Source organism: Oryctolagus cuniculus, chromosome 17 (assembly GCF_051225735.1).
Source record: "Oryctolagus cuniculus isolate XC-2025 breed Fujian yellow rabbit chromosome 17, ASM5122573v1, whole genome shotgun sequence".
Lineage (NCBI taxonomy): Eukaryota > Metazoa > Chordata > Mammalia > Lagomorpha > Leporidae > Oryctolagus > Oryctolagus cuniculus.
In genome coordinates this window covers 71,517,431-71,541,112 of record NC_142883.1, presented here as the reverse complement: position 1 = coordinate 71,541,112, position 23,682 = coordinate 71,517,431, and the positions used below count along the sequence as shown (strand labels likewise).

General features: G+C 40.7%; 1 long non-coding RNA gene across 1 annotated transcript in view; it reads right to left on the bottom strand.

Annotated features, from left to right (window-relative positions):
- Nucleotides 1-2,899: 2,899 nt before the first annotated feature.
- LOC149121374 (uncharacterized) overlaps nt 2,900-23,682 on the bottom strand; it is a 115,590-nt gene continuing 94,807 nt past the window's right edge. Inside the window, exons 3-4 of the long non-coding RNA XR_016223772.1 lie at nt 12,186-12,275; nt 2,900-2,995 (exon numbers count right to left, since the gene is read on the bottom strand). This is a non-coding gene — a long non-coding RNA (uncharacterized LOC149121374). The remainder of the gene's footprint in view (nt 2,996-12,185; nt 12,276-23,682) is intronic.

Below are 23,682 nucleotides of genomic sequence, written 5' to 3'. Positions count from 1 at the left end.
TTGACGGTGATTTTTTGGTTAAATTTCACTTGAATTCCACTCCACCTTATCAGGATATGCCTGGATAAAAGCAGAAATATCCGGTGTGTTGTGCTATGTCAATCCCAGATCTTACTACAACCTCTATGTTTATTTGTGTTTTCTGGACATCATCTTTGGACTTTAAGGTTTTGAGTGAATTTTATAATGTAACTGTTAGTTTTCTGCTGGCAAATGCTAACTGGTTCCACATGTAGTCAAATCCTCCACACATTCGAGTTTCCCAGGCACAAAGCTTCAGAAAAGTGTGAAAATATGACATTTGTGTTTGTCAACATGACATTGGATCCACTTGATGAACAGAAAGATTGTGCTTTTCTCCAAAACCATTTGAAGGCGATTTTTTGGTTAAATTTCACTTGAATTCCACTCCACCTTATCAGGATATGCCTGGATAAAAGCAGAAATATCTGGTGTATTGTGGCTATCTAATTCCTGATCTTGCTCCAGCCTATGTGTTTGTTTGTGTTTTCTGGACATTGTCTACGGACTTTACGGGTTGGAGATTATTTTAGCATGTGACTTTTGTTTTTCTGCTGGGAAGCACTAATTGGTTGCACATGGATTCAAATCATCCACACATTCAATTTTTCTAGGAAGAAAACTTCAGACACCAAATAAAACATAATGTTTCTGTTAGTGCACATGAGTTTGTAGCCACTTGCCAAAGATAAAGATTATGCTTTTCCCAAAACCAGTTTGATGGTGATTTTTTGGTTAAATTTCACCCGAATTCAACAACACTTTGTCTAGATATGCCTGCATGAAAGCAGAAATATCTGGTGTGTTGTGCCATCTGAATCCTAGATCTTGCTACAGCCTCTGTGTTTGTTTGTGTTTTCTGGACATTATCTACCAACTTTACGGGTATGAGATTATTTTAGCATGTAACTTTTGGCTTTCTTCTGGCAAACACTGATTGGTTACACATGGAGTCAAATCCTCTACACATTTGAGTTTTCTTGGCAAAAAGCTTAAAAAACCTGAGAAAACATGATATTTGTGTTTGTAAACATGGCATTGGATCCACTTGCTGAAGAGAAAGATTGTGCTTTTCTCCAAAACCACTTTGACGGTGATTTTTTGGATAAATTTCACCCGAATTCCAAACCACATTTTCTGGATATATATTTCTGCAAGCAGAAATATCTGGTGTGTTGTGCCTATCTCAATCCTGATCTTCCTATAGCCTCTGTGGTTTTTTTTTGTGTGTGTGTTTTATGGACTTTATCTACCAACTTAAAGTTTTGAATGAATTTATAATCTAACATTTTATTTTCTGCTGGCAAATGCTAATTGGTTGCACATGGTGTCAAAACCTCCACACATTCGAGTTTTCTAGGCAGAAAGCTTCAGAAACCCGAGCAAAGATGATATTTGTGTTTGTAAACATGACAAAGAGAAACATTTTGCTTTATTCCAAAACCACTTTGACGGTGATTTTTTGGTTAAATTTCACTTGAATTCCACTCCACCTTGTCCGGATATGCCTGGATGAAAGCAGAAATATCTGGTGTATTGTGGTTATCTCAATCCCAGATGTTGCTACAGCCTCTGTGTTTGTTTGTGTGTTCTAGACATTATCTATGGACTTTATGGGTTGGAGATTATTTTAGCATGTAACTTTTGTTTTTCTGCTGGCATGCACTAATTGGGTGCACATGGATTCAAATCGTCCACACACTCAATTTTTCTAGGCCGAAAGCTTAAGACACCAAATAAAACATAATATTTCTGTTAGTGCACATGACTTAGTATCCACTTGCCAAAGAGAAAAATTGTGCTTTTACCAAAACCAGTTTGATGGTGATTTTTTGGTTAAATTTCACCCAAATTCCACAACACTTTGTCTAGATATGCCTGCATGAAAGCAGAAATATCTGGTGTGTTGTGGCTATGTCAATCCTAGATCTTGCTCAGCCTCTGTGTTTGTTTGTGTTTTCTGGACATTATCTACCACTTTACGGGTGTGAGATTATTTTAGCATGTAAATTTTGGCTTTCTTCTGGCAAACACTAATTGGTTCCACATGCAGTCCAATCCTCCACACATTGAGTTTTCTAGGCAGAAAGCTTAAGTAACCTGAGAAAACATGATATTTGTGTTTGTAAACATGACATACATCCACTTGTGGAAGAGAAAGATTGTGCTTTTCTCCAAAACCACTTTGACGGTGATTTTTTGGTTAAATTTCACATGAATTCCACAACACTTTGTCCAGATATGCCTGGATGAAAGTAGAAATATCTGGTGAGTTGTGGCTATGTCAATCCTAGATCGTATTACAGCCTCTGTGTTTGTTTGTGTTTTCTGGACATTATTGAAGGACTTTATGGTTTTGAGTGAATTTTAGCATGTAAATTTTGCTTTTCTGCTGGCAAACCCTAATTGGTTCCACATGCAGTCAAATCCTAAACACATTTGAGGTTTCTGGCAGAAAGCTTCATAAACCTGAGAAAATATATTTGCTTTTATAAACTTGACACTGGATTCACTTGCTGAAAGAAAGATTCCAATTTCCTCCAAAACAATTTTGATTGTGATTTCTTGGTTAAATTTTACCCAAATTCCACACCCCTATACCGGATATGCCTGGAAGAAAGCAGAAATATGTGGTGTGTTGTGGCTATCTCAATCCCAGATCTTGTTATAGCCTCTGTGTTTGTTTGTGTTTTCTTGATATTATCAACAAAGTTTAGGTTTTGAACGAATTTTATAATCTTTTTGTTTTCTGCTGGCAAACACTAATTGGTTGCACATGGACTCAAGTCATCCACACATTCAATTTTTCCAGCAGAAAGCTTCAGAAACCCAAACAAACATGATATTTTGTTTGTAAACATGACATTGGATCCACTTACCAAAGAGAAAGATTGTGCTTTTCTCCAAAACCATTTTGGCAGTGATTTTTCTTTTAAATTTCAGCCCAATTCCACACCACTTTGTCCGGATATGCCTGGAGGAAAAAAGAAATATCTGGTGAGTAGTGGCTATGTCAATCTCAGATCTTGCTACAGCCTCTGCATTTGTACTTGTATTCTGGGCGCTATCTAGTGACATTAGGTTTTGATTGAATTTTACCATGTAACTTTTTGTTTTCTGCCCGCAAAATGTAACTCTTTCCACATGGAGTCAAATCGTCCACACATTCTGTTTTCCTTTGCAGAAAGCTTCATAAACCCGGGAAAACATAATATTTCTTTTTGCAAACATGACATTGGATCTACTTGCTGATGAGAAAGATTGTGCTTTTCTCCAAAACAATTTTGATGGTGATTTTTTTGGTTAAATTTCACCCGAATTCTACACCAGTTTGTCTGGATATGCCTAGATGAAAGCATAAATATCTGGTGTGTTGTGGCGATTACATCCCACATCTTTCTACAGCCTCTGTGTGTGTTTGTGTTTTCTGGACATTGTCTACCAACTTTACGGTTTTGAGAGAATATTAGCATGTAACATTTGGTTTTCTGCTAACAAACAGTAATTGGTTTCACATGGAGTCAAGTCCTCCACACATTCTAGTTTTCCTGGCAGAAAGTCAGAAATCTGAGTAAGCATGATATTTGTCTTTTTAAACATGATGTTTCATCCACTTCTGAACAGAAAGATTTTGCTTTACTCCAAAACCACTTTGACGGTGATTTTTTGGTTAAATTTCACCCGAATTCCACCACATCTTCTCAGGATATGCCTGGATGTAAGCAGAAATATCTGGTGTGTTGTGCCATCTGAATCCTAGATCTTGCTACAGGCTCTGTGTTTGTTTGTGTTTTCTGGACATTATCAACAGACATTAAGGTTTTGAATGAATTATATCATCTAACTTTTTGTTTTCTGCTACCAATGCTGATTGGTTCCACATGGAGGTAAATCCTCCACTGTCGTTCCCCCTCTTCGTGGAGGAACGACACAGGACCCTGCGCTGTTCTTTCGTCTGCTCGGCCCTCCCCGGGTTTGCTGCTGGTTCTTCCCGGGTTGGCTACTATCCCTTCCACCTCCGTGGAAGGGCAGTTCCCCCTGGCCGCATTCCCCACTTCCGCAGGGGAGCGGCACACCGCCGGCCGGCTCTCTCGGGGGCTGCACGGGTTCCCTTAGATGTTCCCCATAGATGTTCCTGGTGCATGCCGTCTCTCTCCTCCTTTATAGTCCTCCTCCGCCAATCCCAACTCGGATGAGTACGCTGCTCTCCAATCAGGAGCAAGTCCTACAGTTAATTGGTTGAACTGGAGGCAGCTGTGCGGAAGCTGTTTACTTCTCTCCCAGCGCCATATTGTGGGAGAGCAGATGCATAGAATAAGTCCTAATTCGAGTAACTTAGTCTAGTCCGGATTGCTCCCCACAGATCCCCCTTTCTTTTTATTTTTTAGCGTTGATACGCGCCTGTCTTCGGTGTCCCGCGGCACACACTCTACTCTACTTGCTAGAGTTGCCACAGGCTCTTACAAGTCCTATCAATCAGGAAAACCGAATCCGGGTCCTCTCTTCGCCATTGTGAGGAGGTTTTTAGGCGCTGATGCATGCCTGTGTTCGGTGCCCTGCAGCGCATGCTCTGCTCTGCCTGCAGGGGACTTACAAAACCTATCAGGCAAACCGAATCCAAGCCTTCTCATTGCCTTATTGTGGGGGAGACTTATTAGTGTTGGTTCGTGCCTATCTTCGGTGACCTGCAGCTCATACTCTGGTCGAGCTTTGCTGGCGCTTACCGCCTTAAATCAGGCAGACCGAATCCAAGCCTCCTAATTGCGGTATTGTGGGGAAGCTTTACTGATGTTAATTCGTGCCTGTCTTCGGTGACCTGCGGCTAGCCGCCCAGGTGCTCATCGCCTCACTAATCGGGCAGACCGAATCCAAGCCTTCTAATTGGCATGTTGAGGGGAGGCCTTATTTTTCTCTATTTCTCTATCTCCGGGCATTTCTATTTCTCCCATTTTACTTCTGTCTGCCAACATTCCTATTTCTCTTTTACTTCTAAACTTCTGTTTCTCTTATCCCCGCAGCTTTCCGGCACCTCGCCCCGCCGGCGGGTTCCCGGCTCTGCGCCGCTTCAGCCCGCGCGCCTCTCTCATCTGCGCAGCTTCCCGGCTTTGCGCGGCTTGGCTTTGCGCGCTCCGCGGTCTCCACGCTTAACCCTTTCGCGTCTGAACCACGGCCTACGCCAGCGTTCCCTATCTATTCACGCCCCGTGCTCTCTCTGCACGCGGCGGCTTCCGCGAGTAACACAGCGTAGCTTGCGTCTCCACCACTAGCATTCAATCCAAGTTCCCCGGGCTAGCCTGGCGAATTCAACCCAGCGTACGTCTCCACCCCACGGTTTGGCTTCCCGTCCTTTGCTCCCCGGGCTAATCAGACGGATCCCAACCTGGCTTGCGTCTCAGCTTCTGGTTTTAACTTTTCGCCCCCTATTCCCGGGCTAACTTGAGAATCCCAAAATGGCTTTCGTTTCCGCCTTGGCCTGCCCCCCGCGGCTTCAATTTCCCTAACATTTTTCTCTACCCGGTATGTTTCCCCAAGCTTTCCTCCAACGATATTCCTCCCTCATTTCTCCTGGCCTCTCCCCACAGTCCGCGTCCGAGTCTGTTTGTTCTAGCTTTCACTTTCGCTTTCGACCTTAGAGATTCCTCCCAGCTTCCCCCCGTAGTCCGTATCCGAGTCTATGCCTAGGCTTTCAACAGCTTCCTCCGGCACCTTTTTCGTCCGGCTTTTCCCTAGGCTGTTTGCTAGTCTCTCTCTCCGATATTTTCCTGCTTCTTCCCGTTTCTTCCCTCCTAAGTTTGCTATCCGTCCTAGGTTTCCTATCCGAGCTAGGTTTCCTATCCGTCCTAGGTTTTCTATCCGAGCTAGGTTTCCTATCCGTCCTAGGTTTTCTATCCGAGCTAGGTTTCCTATCCGTCCTAGGTTTTCTATCCGAGTCACGGCACCATTATGTCGTTCCCCCTCTTCGTGGAGGAACGACACAGGACCCTGCGCTGTTCTTTCGTCTGCTCGGCCCTCCCCGGGTTTGCTGCTGGTTCTTCCCGGGTTGGCTACTATCCCTTCCACCTCCGTGGAAGGGCAGTTCCCCCTGGCCGCATTCCCCACTTCCGCAGGGGAGCGGCACACCGCCGGCCGGCTCTCTCGGGGGCTGCACGGGTTCCCTTAGATGTTCCCCATAGATGTTCCTGGTGCATGCCGTCTCTCTCCTCCTTTATAGTCCTCCTCCGCCAATCCCAACTCGGATGAGTACGCTGCTCTCCAATCAGGAGCAAGTCCTACAGTTAATTGGTTGAACTGGAGGCAGCTGTGCGGAAGCTGTTTACTTCTCTCCCAGCGCCATATTGTGGGAGAGCAGATGCATAGAATAAGTCCTAATTCGAGTAACTTAGTCTAGTCCGGATTGCTCCCCACACTCCACACATTCGAATTTTCCTGGTAGAAAGCTTCAGAATCCCGAACAAACCTAATATTTCTGTGTGTAAACATGACATTGGATCCACTTGCTGGACAGAAAGATTGTGCTTTTCTCCAACACCACTTTGATGGTGATTTTTTGGTTAAATTTCACCTGAGTTCCACAAAAATTTGTCCAGATATGCCTGGATGTAAGCAGAAATATCTGGTGTGTTGTGGCTATCTCGATCCTAGATCTTGCTACAGCCTCTGTGTTTGTTTGTGTTTTCTAGACATTATCTACGGACTTTATGGTTTTGAATGCAGTTTAGCATGTAACTTTTTGTTTTCTGCTGGCAAACGCTGATTGGTTGCACATGGAGTCAAATCCTTCACACATTCGAGTTTTCCTGGCAGAAAGCTTCAGATCTGAGGAAATATGATATTTGTGTTTGTAAACATAACAATGGTTGCACTTGTGGAAGAGAAAGATTGTGTTTTTCTCCAAAACCACTTTGACAGTGATTTTTTCGTTAAATTTCACCTGAATTCCACACCACCTTGTCTGGCTGTGACTGGATGAAAGCAGAAATATCTGGTGTGTTGTGGCTATCTCAATCTGAGATCTTGCTACAGCCTCTGTGATTGTTTTTTTTTCTGTACATTATCTTCCGACTTTATGGGTTTGAGAGAATTTTAGAATGTAAGTTTTGGTTTTCTGCTGGCAAACTCTAGCTGGTTCCACATGGAGTCAAATGCTCCACACATTTGAGTTTTCTATGCAGAAAACTTCAGAGACCCAAGAAAACATGATATATGTGTTTGTAAACATTGCATTGCATCCACTTACAAAAAAGAAAGATTGTAATTTCCTCCAAAACCACGTTGATGGTGATTTTTGCTTAAATTTCACCTAAATTCCACACCTTGTCCGGATATGCATGGATGAATGCAGAAATATCTGGTGTGTTGTGGATACATCCCATATCTTGCTACAGCCTCTGTGTTTGTGTTTTCTGGACATTATCTACCAACTTTGCGTTTTTGAGAGAATATTAGCATGTAACTTTTGGTTTTCTGCTAGGAAAGGTTAATTGGTTCCACATGGAGTCAAATCCTCCGTACATTCGAGTTTTCCTAGTAGAAAGCTTCAGAAACCCGAGTAAGCATGATATTTTGTTTGTACACATGACATTGGATCCACACACCGAAGAGAAAGATTGTGCTTTTCTCCAAAACAACTGTGATGGTGATTTTTTGGTTAAATTTCACCCAAATTCTACACCACTTTGTCCAGATATGCCTGGAGGAATGCAGAAATATCTGGTGTGTTGTGGCTATCTCAATCCAAGATCTGGTTACTGGTTACTGACTTAAAACCTATGTGAAACTGGAATCACTTATAAGCTAGTATCAATAATCTAGTATCAGTAAACTAGTATCAATTATAATATTGACAATACCAGTTACAATCTTAACAATTCCAATTATAATCTTGACATTAATCCAGGTATTGATTTTAATCATATGTAGAACATAGACAAATTACATTTTTATCATTAATCTAGGTGTAGTCTATCCGCTTCCAAGCTTGATCGATCATGCTAGGGGGTTTCTGTGCTCTGCCAAGTGTGATGTAGTGGACTGCTATTATTCAACTGTTTTAGATCATAGTTTCAGAGCAGAGTCTCATGGTGTGTGGGGGGGCACCTTTCCAGAATGGAGTCTCAAGTGCTCCAAAATGGAGTCCCTACTGTTAAGGTGTTGCTTCAAGATATTAACCCTTTTTCAGTTATATAGTTTGCAAATATTTTCTACCACTCTTCACTTTGCTTAGTGTTTCCTTTGCAGCACAAATCTTCTAAGCTTGATGTAGTCCCTTTTGTCTCTTTCTGTTTTCATTGCCTGTGCTTCTGGGGTCTTTTCCAAGAAGTCTTTCCTATGCCAATATCTTGCAAAGTTTCCCCAATGTTTTCCTCTAGTAATATGTTGATATCAGGTCATAGATTTAGATTCATGATCAGTTGTGAGTTGATTTTTGTATGGGTGTAAGTACAGGTTTTGTTTCATATGTCTGCATGTTGAGATCCAATTTTCCCAACACTATTTGTTGAAGAGACTGTCCTTTCTCCAGGGATTGATTTTAGATGGTTTGTCAAAGACTAGTTGGTTGTAGCTGCATGGATTAATTTTTTTGGTTTATATTTTGTTTCATTGGTATACCTGTCTTTTTTTCTTACAGTCCTAGGCTGTTTTGTTTGTAACTGCCCTGTAGTATGTCTTGAAATCTGGTCTTCTGATACTTCCAATTTTTTCTTGTTTAATGTTGCTTTAGTTATTTTGGGGTCTCTTGTGTTTCTACACAAATTTTAGCATTCTTTTTTCTAGATCTGAGAAGAATGTTCTTGGAGTTTTGATTGGGATTTCATTGAATCTATAAATCACCTGGGGTAGTATAAACATTTTCATGATATTAATTTTTCCAGTGCACAAACATGAAATATTTTTCCATTTTTTGTGTGTTCTTCTATTTCTTCCTTTAATGTTTTGCAATTTTCATTGTTAAAATCTTTCAAATTCTTAGTTACATTTATTCCAAGGTATTTTATTTTTTAGTAGGTATTATGGTTGGTATTGTGCTTACAAGTTCTCAGCCTGGACTCATCATATACAAATATATTTAGCTTATCCAATTCCCAAAGGATTCAAAGTTCACTTTTTTGGTACATTATAAAAATTGTAAAAGGAGTTGTTAATTATCCATCCCAGATAATAATTCCTGTCAGATCATTCATAGAAAAATACAATTATAAATGTGGATGTTAATTATAAGTGTAGGTGTTGATGAATCCACCATAGTTTACTGTGGTATTTTTGGTTAAATTTTAAATCATTCCTGATTGCAAACTGATGAGTATCATAACATTTGTGGCAGTGAAGTGTGTTCATAACTTACATTCCTAATTTTTCTGAATTCTGAATGATTCAAGCTGGACATGGAAAGAAGTCAAAATGTAAGCTTTCTAGCCCACAGAGTTGTTGGTCTTTGTGCTTAGCAACAAAGATTCCCTTCCATTGCCCTAGTACATTACATTGCATCCTTACCTAGTCACTTACAGAGCACAGGTTTTTTGCTAAATTTACAGTATAAAAAAGGGCAGACAAGAACTCATGTTCTCTCATAGGCATCCTAGAAAAGTGCTAAATAAAGAAAAGGGGGGGGTGGTAGCTCATTGCCTCTTTCCAATATCTCCATTCATGCAAGTCATTCATAAATCCCACATAGAGGAACAAGTGAGCAGGGGTCAGGAGCAGTGCTCTAATGATTAGGAATTTTACTTTGTGGAGGGGTTGTATCCTTGTCAGCCTACATTCAAAAAAGATACTCTGTCCCAGGAAAACAAGAAGACTAGGAAAGTCAGCATACCCAAATTATTTCTTTTAATTTTAAAGACTCTCTTGTGTCCAACTGTGGTCACTATGTTAAAAGGAATATTTAGAAGAATGTGACAATTTTGAATGTTGAGCAAGGAGTTGCTCTCCTATGACACGGGTGAATCTATTGTAAAAACAATATGCATGAGTACATTCTTATAGAATATTTCTGCAGTGGTTTTTGATTTCTTACAGATTTGAGTTTTATAAAATGATGCCAAATCATAATATCTACTTGTTTACTCAAGAGACACAAATATTTTCCTTTAAAGTGAAGAAACAAATTGTAAATGTTGAGAAGCAATTAATTCTAGTGTGTGGTAATTTGCATTAACCAGTAAGGATATCTAAAATACATATATATATATATATATGTACAAATTTAAAATGCAAACCAAGAAGTGAAAAAATGTTTTTGTTACTTAAAAAATGAACATTACAAATTCTCTCCTTAAAATATATTTCACCAGTGACGTGGCTCACAAGGCTAATCCTCTGCCTGCAGTGCTGGCACCCCAGGTTCTAGTCCCAGTTGGGGTGCTGGTTCTGTCCTGGTTGTTCCTCTTCCAGTCCATCTCTCTGCTGTGGCCCAGGAGAGCAGTGGAGGATGTCCCAAGCGCTTGGGCCCTGCACCCACATGGGATATCGGGAGGCTATGGTGGCCATTTGGGGGGTGAACCAATGGAAGGAAGACCTTTCTCTCTGTCTCTCTCTCTCTCACTGTCTAACTCTGCTTGGCAAAAAATAAATAAATAAATAAATTATGCTTTGTACACTCTCAGTTCTTATTCTGAAGATGTTAAAGTGTATCACATTTTTACTGAGAAGCAAAGAAAAATGTTTCATTTTAGAATATTAAAAACATACAATTTTAAATTTTGCTGAACAATTTGTAATAGTTGAATTTGTATTTTTAGGCATAAATATGTTTTATTCTTTTTTTTTTTTTTGACAGGCAGAGTGGACAGAGAGAGAGAGACAGAGAGAAAGGTCTTCCTTCGCCGTTGGTTCACCCTCCAATGGCCGCCGCGGCCGGCGCGCTGCGCCCGGCGCACCGCGCTGATCCGATGGCAGGAGCCAGGAGCCAGGTGCTTTTCCTGGTCTCCCATGGGGTGCAGGGCCCAAGCACCTGGGCCATCCTCCACTGCACTCCCTGACCACAGCAGAGGGCTGGCCTGGAAGAGGGGCAACCGGGACAGAATCCGTCGCCCCGACCGGGACTAGAACCCGGTGTGCCGGCGCCGCTAGGCGGAGGATTAGCCTAGTGAGCCGCGGCGCCGGCCCAATATGTTTTATTCTTGATGTATTATGACAGATATATTATTTTAATGGTAGTGGAATGTATGAGGTAAATGATCCAGCAGATTTGTTTTCATTAGATCAAACTTTCCATGGGGTACCTAAACTTAGAATGAGTTTGATATCACAACACTATTTACATTCTCTGTAAGAAAAATAAAGGATATTTGTCAATAGATTTCAAATCACAGAATGAGACAGTCCAATTTATTTTTGGTTCTCAGTGATGTATTGCTGTGTTTTATAACACCATGCATTCATGAAAAATAGATTTTTATTCAAAAGTTCACATTTGTACCACATTTTTTTTCTGTAGGTCTAAAATTTTTCTAAAGGTCAATCTTTCTATAAAAAAGTTCATATGTGTTGCCTGATGTAATCAATTTTTTTCTAGATTTATTTTTATTTATCTGAAAGACAGAGTTACATAGAGAGGTAGAGACAGAGAGAAAAGTCTTCAATCTGCTGGTTCACTTCCCAATTGGCTGCAAAAGCCAGAGCTGAGCTGATCTGAAGCCCAGAGCTGGGTGCTTTTCTCAGGTCTCCCACATGGGTGCAGGGGCCCAAGGACTTGAGCCATCCTCTGATGCTTTCCCAGGTGCATTAGCAAGGAGCCAGGTCAGAAATGGAGCAACTGGGACTCAAACCAGCACCCATATGGGATGCTGGTACCATAGGCCAGGGTTTTAACATGCTGTGCCACAGCACTGGCCCCTGTAATCAATTTCTAAAGTGTATACACTGACAAGAAGAATTACACAAAGTACACTCATCTAACAAGGCATATCTTTGCTAAATTTAAAGACAATGGCTTTACCTGCTACACCTAATGCTAGCCTTAAGTATTTGGTTTGAAGCAATACTCATCTTCAGTTTTCATAGGTTTTATCAGAAAGTATCATTTGATAGTAAATCCTTTTAGTGAATATATGAAATAGATCAAACATTGAATTTGTGAAAAAAAATGCTGTCATTCAGATCATGCCAAGTCTAAGGCTTTGCCATTTCATGATTATATATCCTTCGGCAAACCAGTTACTTACCTCTTCATGCCTCAGTTGCATTTTCTTTAAAGTTAAGATAACAGGAGCTACCTCCATTTTTCTGGAAACATAAAATTCTGGAAACATCACCTGGTATAAAATAAATGTTAGCAATTATTATTTTTTTTTTGGTCTTTGGAGTTTTTTTCATTTTTAATTATCTTTATATACAGAATATCAAGTGAGTATATACTAAGTAAAGATTTCAACAGATTGCACCCACACAGACACACAAAGTATAAATACTGTTTGCATACTGCTTTACCATTATTTCACATAGTACAACACATTAAAGACAGAGATCCTACATGGGGAGTAAGTGCACAGTGATTCCTGTTGTTGATTTAACAATTGACATTCTTATTTATGACGTCAGTAATGACCCGTGGCTCTTGTCATAAGCTGCCAAGGCTATGAAAGCCTCTTTTTTTTTTATCTTTTATTTAATGAATATAAATTTCCAAAGTACGACTCATGGGTTACAATGGCTTTCCCCCCCATACCATCCCTCCCACCCACAACCCTCCCCTTTCCCACTCCCTCTCCCCTTCCATTCACATCAAGATTCATTTTCGATTATCTTAATATACAGAAGATCAGCTTAGTATACCTTAAGTAAGGATTTCAACAGTTTGTTCCCACACAGAAACATAAAGTGAAAAATAATAGATGATTTTTTTTAAATGATGATGAAATCAGATCAGACCTATTGTCATGTTTAATCCCAGTGAGAGTCAAGTTGGGAATTGATAATTTCTTTTTTTTTTTTTTTACAGAAGATCAGTTTAGTGTACATTAAGGAAAGATTTCAATCGTTTGCACCCCCATAGAAACACAAAGTGAAATATACTGTTTGAGTACTCGTTATAGCATTAAGCCTCAGTGTACAGCACATTAAGGACAGAGATCCCACATGAGGAGTAAGTGCACAGTGACTCCTGTTGTTGACTTTACAAATTGACACTCCTGTTTATGGCATCAATAATCTCCCTATGCACCAGTCATGAGTTTCCAAGGGCTGGCGAGGATGTGGGGAAAAAGGGACACTAACCCACTGTTGGTGGGAATGCAAACTGGTCAAGCCACTATGGAAATCAGTCTGGAGATTCCTCAGAAACCTGAATATAACCCTACCGTTCGACCCAGCCATCCCACTCCTTGGAATTTACCCAAAGGAGTTTAAATTGATAAAGAAAAAAGCGGTCTGCACCCTAATGTTTATTGCAGCACAATTCACAATAGCTAAGACCTGGAACCAACCTAAATGCCCATCAATGGTAGACTGGATAAAGAAATTATGGGATATGTATTCTTTATAATACTATACCGCAGTAAGAAACAACGAAATCCAGTCATTTGCAACAAAATGGAGGAATCTGGAACACATCATGCTGAGTGAAGTAAGCCAGTCCCAAAGGGACAAATACCATATGTTCTCCCTGATCGGTGACAACTGAATGAACACCAAAAAGGAAACCTCCTGAAGTGAAATGGACATTATGAGAAATGGTGACTTGATCAGCATAGCCCTGACTGCTAATGGACAACTTAATACATTATCCCTCATAGTATTTTTTTTTTGTCTGTTCTACTTAATATGACTGGTTTAATTCTGTAATTATCACACAGTTATTCTTAAGTGTTGAAAATTAACTGAAATGTGATCCCTGTTAAACATAAGAGTGGGAATAAGAGAGGGAAGAGATGTATAATTTGGGGCATGCTCGGGCTGACTTGCCCCAATTGGTAGAGTTGGAAACATACCAGGGGATTCCAATTCAATCCCATCAAGGTGGCATGTGCCAATGCCATCTCACTATTCCAAGTGATCAATTTCAGTTCACAATTGACCATAATGAAAGGACTAAGAGTCAAAGGGAGCACATAAACAAGTCTAGTATCTGCTAACACTAACCGATAGAATAAATAAAGGGGAGAGTGATCCAACATGGGAAGTGAGATACTCAGCAGACTCATAGAATGGCGGATGTCCTAAATAGCACTCTGGCCTCAGAATCAGCCCTAAAGGCACTCGGATCTGGCTGAAAAGCCCATGAGAGTATTTCAGGCATGGAAAGCCAAGGCACTCTGGCAAAAAGATCTCTGTGAGTGAGATCCCAGTGGAAAGAACAGGTCTTCAAAGAGGGAGGTGCCTTTCTCTGAAGGGAGGAGAGAACCTCCACTTTGACTATGACCTTGTCTAAACAAGATAAGAGTCGGAGAACTCAAGGGGCTTCCATAGCCTTGGAAACTCATGACTGGTGCATAGGGAGATTATTGATGCCATAAATAGCAATTATTATTATTATCTATTCATATTTTCCTAAATAAAGGTATTTAAATATTTGTGCCTTTATGCTTAATGTTGTAGTGTACACATTTAGACACAACTCAAAATTTATTTGAAATTATATACATTCAATTTTTGTAAAACTTCATATTTTGCTTGACATGGTAACTCAAACTGGATTCAATTCATTTTAATTTGATGAGTGAGGCCGGCGCCGTGGCTCAATAGGCTAATCCTCCACCTTGCGGCGCCGGCACACCGGGTTCTAGTCCCGGTTGGGGCGCCGGATTCTGTCCCGGTTGCCCCTCTTCCAGGCCAGCTCTCTGCTATGGCCAGGGAGTGCAGTGGAGGATGGCCCAGGTGCTTGGGCCCTGCACCCCATGGGAGACCAGGAAAAGCACCTGGCTCCTGGCTCCTGCCAGGATCAGCGCGGTGCGCCGGCTGCAGCGGCGGCCATTGGAGGGTGAACCAACGGCAAAAAGGAAGACCTTTCTCTCTCTGTCTCTCTCTCTGTCCACTCTGCCTGTCAAAAAAAAAAAAAAAAAAAAAAAAAAAAAAAAAAAAAAAAATAATTTGATGAGTGAGCCATTTCTTATCTAATTCCCTAGATAATATAACTTATTCACTCGCTTGTGCTTTGTGATGATACCTGCCTCTTTTTTTTTTTTTTTTTGACAGGCAGAGTGGACAGTGAGAGAGAGAGACAGAGAGAAAGGTCTTCCTTTTGCCGTTGGTTCACCCTCCAATGGCCGCCCCAGCCAGCGCGTTGTGGCCGGCGCACCGCACTGATCCGATGGCAGGAGCCAGGAGCCAGGTGCTTTTCCTGGTCTCCCATGGGCTGCAGGGCCCAAGCACCTGGGCCATCCTCCACTGCACTCCCTGGCCACAGCAGAGAGCTGGCCTGGAAGAGGGGCAACCGAGACAGAATCCGTCGCCCCGACCGGGACTAGAACCCGGTGTGCTGGCGCCGCTAGGCAGAGGATTAGCCTAGTGAGCCGCGGCGCCGGCCTATACCTGCCTCTTTTTCAAAACAGTAACTAAACTGCATCATTTTAGGTCAAAAATAAATCAATAGAGTAAATTGGTATTTAAAGAAAGGGACTATTCTTTGACAGTAATCTTAAACTAGCATATTGATGCACTTTGGTAAATGCATTGGAGACTTGCTGATTGTGTATGTGCATTTGTGAATGTATGTATGGTACATGGGTGTGTGTGTGTGTGTGTGTGTGTGCTCAATTTAAACCTACAATAAAATTGTAGCATTATACAAAGAAATAATTCTAGAAAATCATGGTTTGCAATAATTTTTGCTCTTTGGAGATTATGATGTTTAGATGATGCCTAAAAAGTTCCTGTGAATTTTTTTCAGAATTCTAGTAATATACAGCACTGAAATTCATACAGAAGGGGAACATAGTTGGGTTCAAAGATATCATTAGACTACAGAACCAATCAGCCATAATTCAGGCCCCCAAATTAAACTACTTGTATGAGAAAATTTAAGTAGTTGTATTGATGTCACATATTGTTTGCAAACAAACGTATCTTTTTAAAAATTATTTATTTATTTATTTGAAAGCCAGATTTACACAGAGAGAGAAGAAGAGGCAGAAAGGAGAGAGAGAGGTCTTCCATCTGCTGGTTCACTCCCCAATTGGCTGCAATGACTAGACCTGCACTGACCCAAAGCCAGGAGCCAGGAGCTTCTGGGTCCCCCATGTGAGTTCTGGGGCCCATGGACTTGGACCATCTTCCAGTGCTTTCCCAGGCCTTAGCAAAGAGCTGGCTCAGAAGTGGAGCAGCCGGGACTCGAACCAGCATCAATTTGGGATGCTAGCAGTGCCAGGCTGCAGCTTTACCCGCTATGCCACAGTGCCAACCCCAAATGTATCTTAATATAACTGTATTTGATAAACACATAACATTAGTGTTGAAAGAATAAATACTTATAAACCTCAATGAAGGCAATTTGTCATTAGGTAACAAAACCATGAAATACTATTCAATTGATTTCTAGTCCGGATATTTTTTCATAAAGAAATTTTAAACAGAATTATATTGATGCCAAAATATTCACAATAGAATGATTCCCAAAAGTGCAAACATATGGTAGTCATTTACATTGGATGATGCTTGATGAAATTCATCCATAAATTTAATGTAGTCTATCATTTAATAAATCCTTTAAATTAATTGAATTAGTTGAGGATATGCTTTGAATAGTGTCTATAAAAAGTGTAGGGCAATAATTTGTACTGACAATCATTTAATGTGTAGAAATCAATGCCCATAATGTTAATTGTATGATAGAATTATAGATTTTCTTGAAACTTTCAATATTCTTGTTTTCCATGCTTCCTTGTTTTACAATGAGAAAAACATTTAAAAAATTACTTGAGAGGGAGAGACAGTAGCAGAGCTCTCATCTGTTGGTTCACTTCTCAAACACCAACATCGTAGATCTGAGTCAGCCTAAAGTTAGGAGCTGGAACTGAATGCAAGGCTCCCACATGAGTGGGGAACCCTACTACCTGACCAGTCAGCACTGCCTCTCAGGGTCTGTGCTGGCAGGAGAGTGGAGTAAGCATCCGGAGCCAAGATGTGAAGCCAAGTACTCCAACGTGGGACACTGTTCCCAAATGGCATCTTTTTTTTTTAAACTTTTATTTAATGCATATAAATTTCCAAAGTACGAATTATGGATTACAATGGCTTCCCCCCAATAACATCCCTCCCACCCACAACCCTCCCCTTTCCCACTCCCTCTCCCCTTCCATTCACATCAAGATCCATTTTTGATTATCTTAATATACAGATGATCAGCTTAGTATACATCAAGTATGGATTTCAACAGTTTGCTCCCACACAGAAACATAAAGTGAAAAATAATAGATGATTTTTTTTAAATGATGATTAAATCAGAGCAGACCTATTGTCATGTTTAATCCCAGTGAGAGTCAAGTTGGGAATTGATAATTTCTTTTTTTTTTTTTTACAGAGGATCAGTTTAGTATGCATTAAGTAAGGATTTCAACAGTTTGCACCCCCATAGAAACACAAAGTGAAATATATTGTTTGAGTACTCGTTATAGCATTAAATCTCAATGTACAGCACATTAAGGATAGAGATCCTACATGAGGAGTAAGTGCACAGTGACTCCTGTTGTTGACTTTACCAATTGACACTCCTGTCTATGGCATCAGTAATCTCCCTATGCTCCAGTCATGAGTTTCCAAGGCTATGGAAGCCCTCTGAGTTCTCCGACTCTTATCTTGTTTAGACAAGGTCATAGTCAAAGTGGAGGTTCTCTCCTCCATTCAGAGAAAGGTACCTCCCTCTTTGATGACCTGTTCTTTCCACTGGGATCTCACTCGCAGAGATCTTTTGCCAGAGTGTCTTGGCTTTCCATGCCTGAAATACTCTCATGAGCTTTTCAGCCAGCTCCGAATGCCTTTAGGGCTGATTCTGAGGCCAGAGTGCTATTTAGGACATCTGCCATTCTATGAGTCTGCTGAGTATCTCACTTCCCATGTTGGATCACTCTCCCCTTTATTTACTCCATCGGTTAGCGTTAGCAGGTACTAGACTTGCCTATGTGCTCCCTTTGACTCCCAGTCCCTCCACCATGACCAACTGTGAACTGAAACTGATCACCTGGAACAGTGAGATGGCAGTGGTACATGCCACCTCAAAGGGATTGAATTGGAATCCCCTGGTATGCTTCCAACTCCACCACTTGGGGCAAGTCAGCCTGAGCATGTCCCAAATTATACATCTCTTCCCTCTCCCATTCCCACCACCATGTTCAACAGGGATCACATTTCAGTTAATTTTCAACACTTAAGAATAACTGTGCATCAATTACAGATCTAAACCAGTCATATTAAGTAGAACAGATAAAAAAAAAACTACTAAGAGGGATAATGTATTAAGTTGTTCATTAACAGTCAGGGCTATGCTGATCAAGCCACCGTTTCCCATAGTGCCCACCTCACTCCAACAGGTTTCCCTCTTGGTGTTCAGTCAGTCATCACCGATCAGGGAGAACATATGGTATTTGTCCCTTTGGGACTGGCTTATTTCACTCAGCATGATGTGTTCCAGATTCCTCCATTTTGTTGCAAATGACTGGATTTCGTTGTTTCTTACTGCAGTATAGTATTCTAAAGAGTACATATCCCATAATTTCTTTATCCAGTCTATCGTTGATGGGCATTTAGGTTGGTTCCAGGTCTTAGCTATTGTGAATTGTGCTGCAATAAACATTAGGGTGCAGACCTCTTTTTTGTTTGCCAATTTAAATTCCTCTGGGTAAATTCCAAGGAGTGGGATGGCTGGGTCGAATGGTAGGGTTATCTTCAGGTTTCTGAGGAATCTCCAGACTGACTTCCATAGTGGCTTGACCAGTTTGCATTCCCACCAACAGTGGGTTAGTGTCCCTTTTTCCCCACATCCTCGCCAGCATCTGTTGTTGGTAGATTTCTGCATGTGAGCCATTCTAACCGGGGTGAGGTGAAACCTCATTGTGCTTTTGATTTGCATTTCCCTGATTGCTAATGACCTTGAACATTTTTTCATGTGCCTGTTGGCCATTTGGATTTCCTCTTTTGAAAAATGTCTATTGAGGTCCTTGGCCCATCTCTTAAGTGGGTTGTTGGTTTTGTTTTTGTGGAGTTTCTTGATCTCTTTGTAGATTCTGGTTATTAACCCTTTATCTGTTGCATAGTTTGCAAATATTTTTTCCCATTCTGTCGGTTGTCTCTTCAGTCTCCTGACTGTTTCTTTTGCAGTACAGAAACTTCTCAATTTGATGCAATCCCAATAGTTGATTTTTGCTTTGACTGCCTGTGCCTCCCGGGTCTTTTCCAGAAACTCTTTGCCTGTGCCAATATCTTGAAGGGTTTCTCCAATGTTCTCTAATAACTTGATGGTGTCAGGTCGTAGATTTAGGTCTTTAATCCATGTTGAGTGGACTTTTGTGTAAGGTGTAAGGTAGGGGTCTTGCTTCATGATTCTGCATGTGGAAATCCAATTTTCCCAGCACCATTTATTGAATAGACTGTCCTTGCTCCAGGAATTAGTTTTAGATCCTTGATCAAATATAAGTTGGCTGTAGATGTTTGGGTTGATTTCTGGTGTTTCAATTCTGTTCCATTGGTCTATCCATCTGTTTCTGTACCAGTACCATGCTGTTTTGATTACAACTGCCCTGTAGTATGTCCTGAAATCGGGTATTGTGATGCCTCCAGCTTTGTTTTTGTTGTACAAGATTGCTTTAGCTATTCGAGGTCTCTTGTGCCTCCATATAAATTTCAGCACCATTTTTTCCAGATCTGAGAAGAAGGTCTTCGGTATCTTGATTGGTATTGCATTGAATCTGTAAATTGCTTTTGGGAGAATGGACATTTTGATGATATTGATTCTTCCAATCCATGAGCATGGAAGATTTTTCCATTTCTTCGTATCCTCTTCTATTTCTTTCTTTAAGGTTTTGTAATTTTCATTGTAGAGATCTTTAACGTCCTTGGTTAAGTTTATTCCAAGGTATTTGATTGTTTTTGTAGCTTTTGTGAATGGGATTGATCTTAGAAGTTCTTCCTCAGCCATGGCATTGTCTGTGTATACAAAGGCTGTTGATTTTTGTGCATTGATTTTATACCATGCTACTTTGCCAAACTCTTCTATGAGTTCCAATAGTCTCTTAGTAGAGTTCTTTGGGTCCCCTAAATACAGAATCATGTCATCTGCAAAGAGGGATAGTTTGAGTTCTTCCTTCCCAATTTGTATCCCTTTAATTTCTTTTTCTTGCCTAATAGCTCTGGCTAGAACCTCCAGAACTATATTGAATAGCAGTGGTGAGAGTGGGCATCCCTGTCTGGTTCCAGATCTCAGTGGAAATGCTTCCAACTTTTCCCCATTCAATAGGATGTTGGCTGTGGGTTTTTCATAAATTGCTTTGATTGTATTGAGGAATGTTCCTTCCAAACCCAGTTTGCTTAGAGTTTTCATCATGAACGGGTGTTGTATTTTATCAAATGCTTTCTCAGCATCTATTGAGATAATCATATGGTTTTTCTTCTGCAGTCTGTTAATGTGGTGTATCACATTGATTGTCTTGCGCACATTAAACCATCCCTGCATACCAGGGATAAATCCCACTTGGTCTAGGTGGATGATCTTTCTGATGTGTTGTTGCATTCTATTGGCGAGAATTTTATTGAGGATTTTTGCATCTATGTTCATCAGGGATATTGGTCTGTAATTCTCTTTCAATGTTGTTTGTTGACTCTACCTTACAGCCACTCAGAATTTGAACCCTAATGTCAATCTGATTGCACCATCTACTTCAAGTAAAATACCTCAAGTCATTTTCCAATCCAGTGAAGCTGCACATTGCTGCATTATTCAGAGGAAGAAAACATCCCAATTTCTCTCCTCCAAGTTGCCCAAGACTCATGCAATCAGTGTGTTGCATCCTGCAGCTGATGCCCACCTTTGTAGCCACCGATCCTGCCAGTAAATGCAGCCAGCATCTCCAAGTGTTAAGGACAACCCCTTTCAAAGAATCCACCTAAATGTAACACTGCAAGGGAAAAACATACCTTGTGCAGCTGGGTCACCGAACAGATGTGAGTGAAACAGTGGCAGAAGTTGATGAAAAAGAGGGTGCTCACTTTGACTTTTCTGTGCCTACCTCAGAGACAGTCATGTATAGATATCAGCTGGCCCATGTCCTCAGGACAAAAGCTGATGATGGGTTCTCAGGTGCCCAAAGCAGCTGTCATATCTCTTGTAACTCAGTGCTTTTTACAAAGCCCATAGCTGCCAATGGTGAGCTCAGATGATACCAGGCTCTCCCATTGCCTCCATTCCTGGGTTTTCCCATTTAGCAGCTAAAGTCTTTTCTCAGATTGACTCTTCCAGAATAAGAAGTCCCATCTGTAGTTATCCAGGATGTGACAAGACCTACTTTAAAATTTCTCATGTGGGACCACAGCTGTGTTGTCTGCAATAGCCTGCATCACCTATGGGTGCCAGTTCAAGTCCTGGCTGCTCTGTTTTGGATCCAGCTGCCTGCTAATATACCTGGAAAAGCAGTGCAAGATAGCCCCAGTACTTGGGCCCCTGCACTCACATGGGAGACCCAGATGAAGATCCTGGCTCCTGGTTTCAGCCTGGCCCAGCCCTGACCATTGTGGCCATTTAGGGAATGAACCAGTGGATGGAAGATCTCTATCTCACTCTTGCTTTCTGTAATTCTGACTTTCAAACAAACAAATAAATAAATAAATCTTTAAAAAACTCTCATGTGATAGTCCCCAGGACAACACATACAGGAAAAAACCCTTTTAGCTGTAAGTGGAGAGGTTGTGAAAGGTGGTTTGCCCCTTCAGATGCACTGTCCATGGCCCTTCAGGCCAGGGCTTTAACCCATTGCACAACAGTGCCGGTCCCAGTTTTTATCCTTTTTAAGGAATGACCATACTGTTCTCCATAACATCTGTACTAATTTGTGTTTTCACCCACCATATATGAAGGTTTTCTTTTCCCATATGCTCTCTAGCATTTGTTATTTTTTATCATTTTGGCATAAAGATGATATAGTATTGTTCATGGTTTTGTGTACTTTTAAATCAGATAATTTGTTTATTAAATATTTGTTTATTTGAAAGGTGGATTTAGAGAGAGAGGGAAAGACAGAGATAGCTTTCATCTGCTGGCTCACACCCCAGAGTTTCAACAGCTGAGCCTTGGGCATGCTGAAGTCAGGAGCTTCATCCAAGTCTCCCACGTGAGTGGCAAGGACCCAAGTCCTTCGTCCATCTTCTGCTGGTTTCCCAGGTGTTTAGCAGTGAGCTAAATTGGAAGTGGAGATTCCTAAACTCAAAGTGGAACTCACATGATATGCTGGCCTCACAGATTGCAGCTTACCCCACTTAGCCACAATGCCAGCCCCTCTATCAATTTAATTCCTCAAAAATAGGTCAGTAATGTTGGCATCCATCTCATTTTTTCTCTGTTATCATTCAACTTATTGATGTCTTATTTTTGTTCACATTATTCCTCTCAATTGCTCTACCTGAGGTGAGTAGGGCTGCTGTGTTGCTTAAATGCAGTGTATGCTTTAGATTACTCATTTACTGAGTGCATGTCATTCACATAGCACTTCACTGAAGTTCTACTATGTCCCAAATCCTCTTCTAGGCACAGAATTCAGACCACTTTTCTCTTAGGCCTAGATCTTGCCTTTAACATACTACTTGGAATTTAGTAACTCATGAAATCTGCAGACTGCATAAATGAATGAATATTTTGAGGGCTATGCTTTCATGGAGGAACTTCATAAGAGACAGAAGGAATAAAATAAATCAAAAGTATCCACAGTATATAGAATGTATACTATTTTACAAGTCACAGAGAAGAGGAAGAAGAAGGAAAGTAGTGAGACTAGAAAGTTTGTGGCAAGACTAACAGGCACTGGTCGAGAACTTAATAAGCCCATTAGGAAAGCAGTAAGGTTTCTTTACCCCCCTGTAGACTCTGCTCTCCAGAGGTGAACAGGGTCCTCTAAACCCACTTGCTGCACACACAAAAACCTGAGCATTGTATTCTCCCACAGGTGTTGGAGACTGATATTGTGTTCTGATTTATATTTACATAATGGCTAGTGACATTGGGCATATTCACATGTTTTGACCATTTACATTTCTTCTGAGAAATGTCTATTCAGATCCTTGCCTGTTTCTTCACTGTATTTTTTGGAGTTTTTCCAATTTATGTAAATGTTCTGGAAATCTGTAAACATTCAGAGTTTTAATTTTTCCTGCCATTCTGTTTGCTGTATCTACACTCTGATGTTTACTTTGTTGTGAAGAAGTATCTTAGTTTGATATACTCAAATGTCTCTGTTTTTATTTTTGTTACTATTGCTATTGGAATCTTACCCAAAAGCTGTTGTCTGTTGACAATATTTAGAGTTTCCCTATGTTTACTTGGGGTTTGGTCTTATGATTAGATTTTTAATTCACTGTGAGTTCACTTTCACATAGTGTAAGAGATGTTGGAGTCTATTTTCAGGCTTCTACATATGGATAATCAAGTTCCTCTGCACCACTTGTGAAAGAGATTCTTCTTTCTCCAGGTCATTTTAGTTTCTTTGTTAAATATGAGTTGCTGGTAGAAATTTGGGTTTATTTCTATGC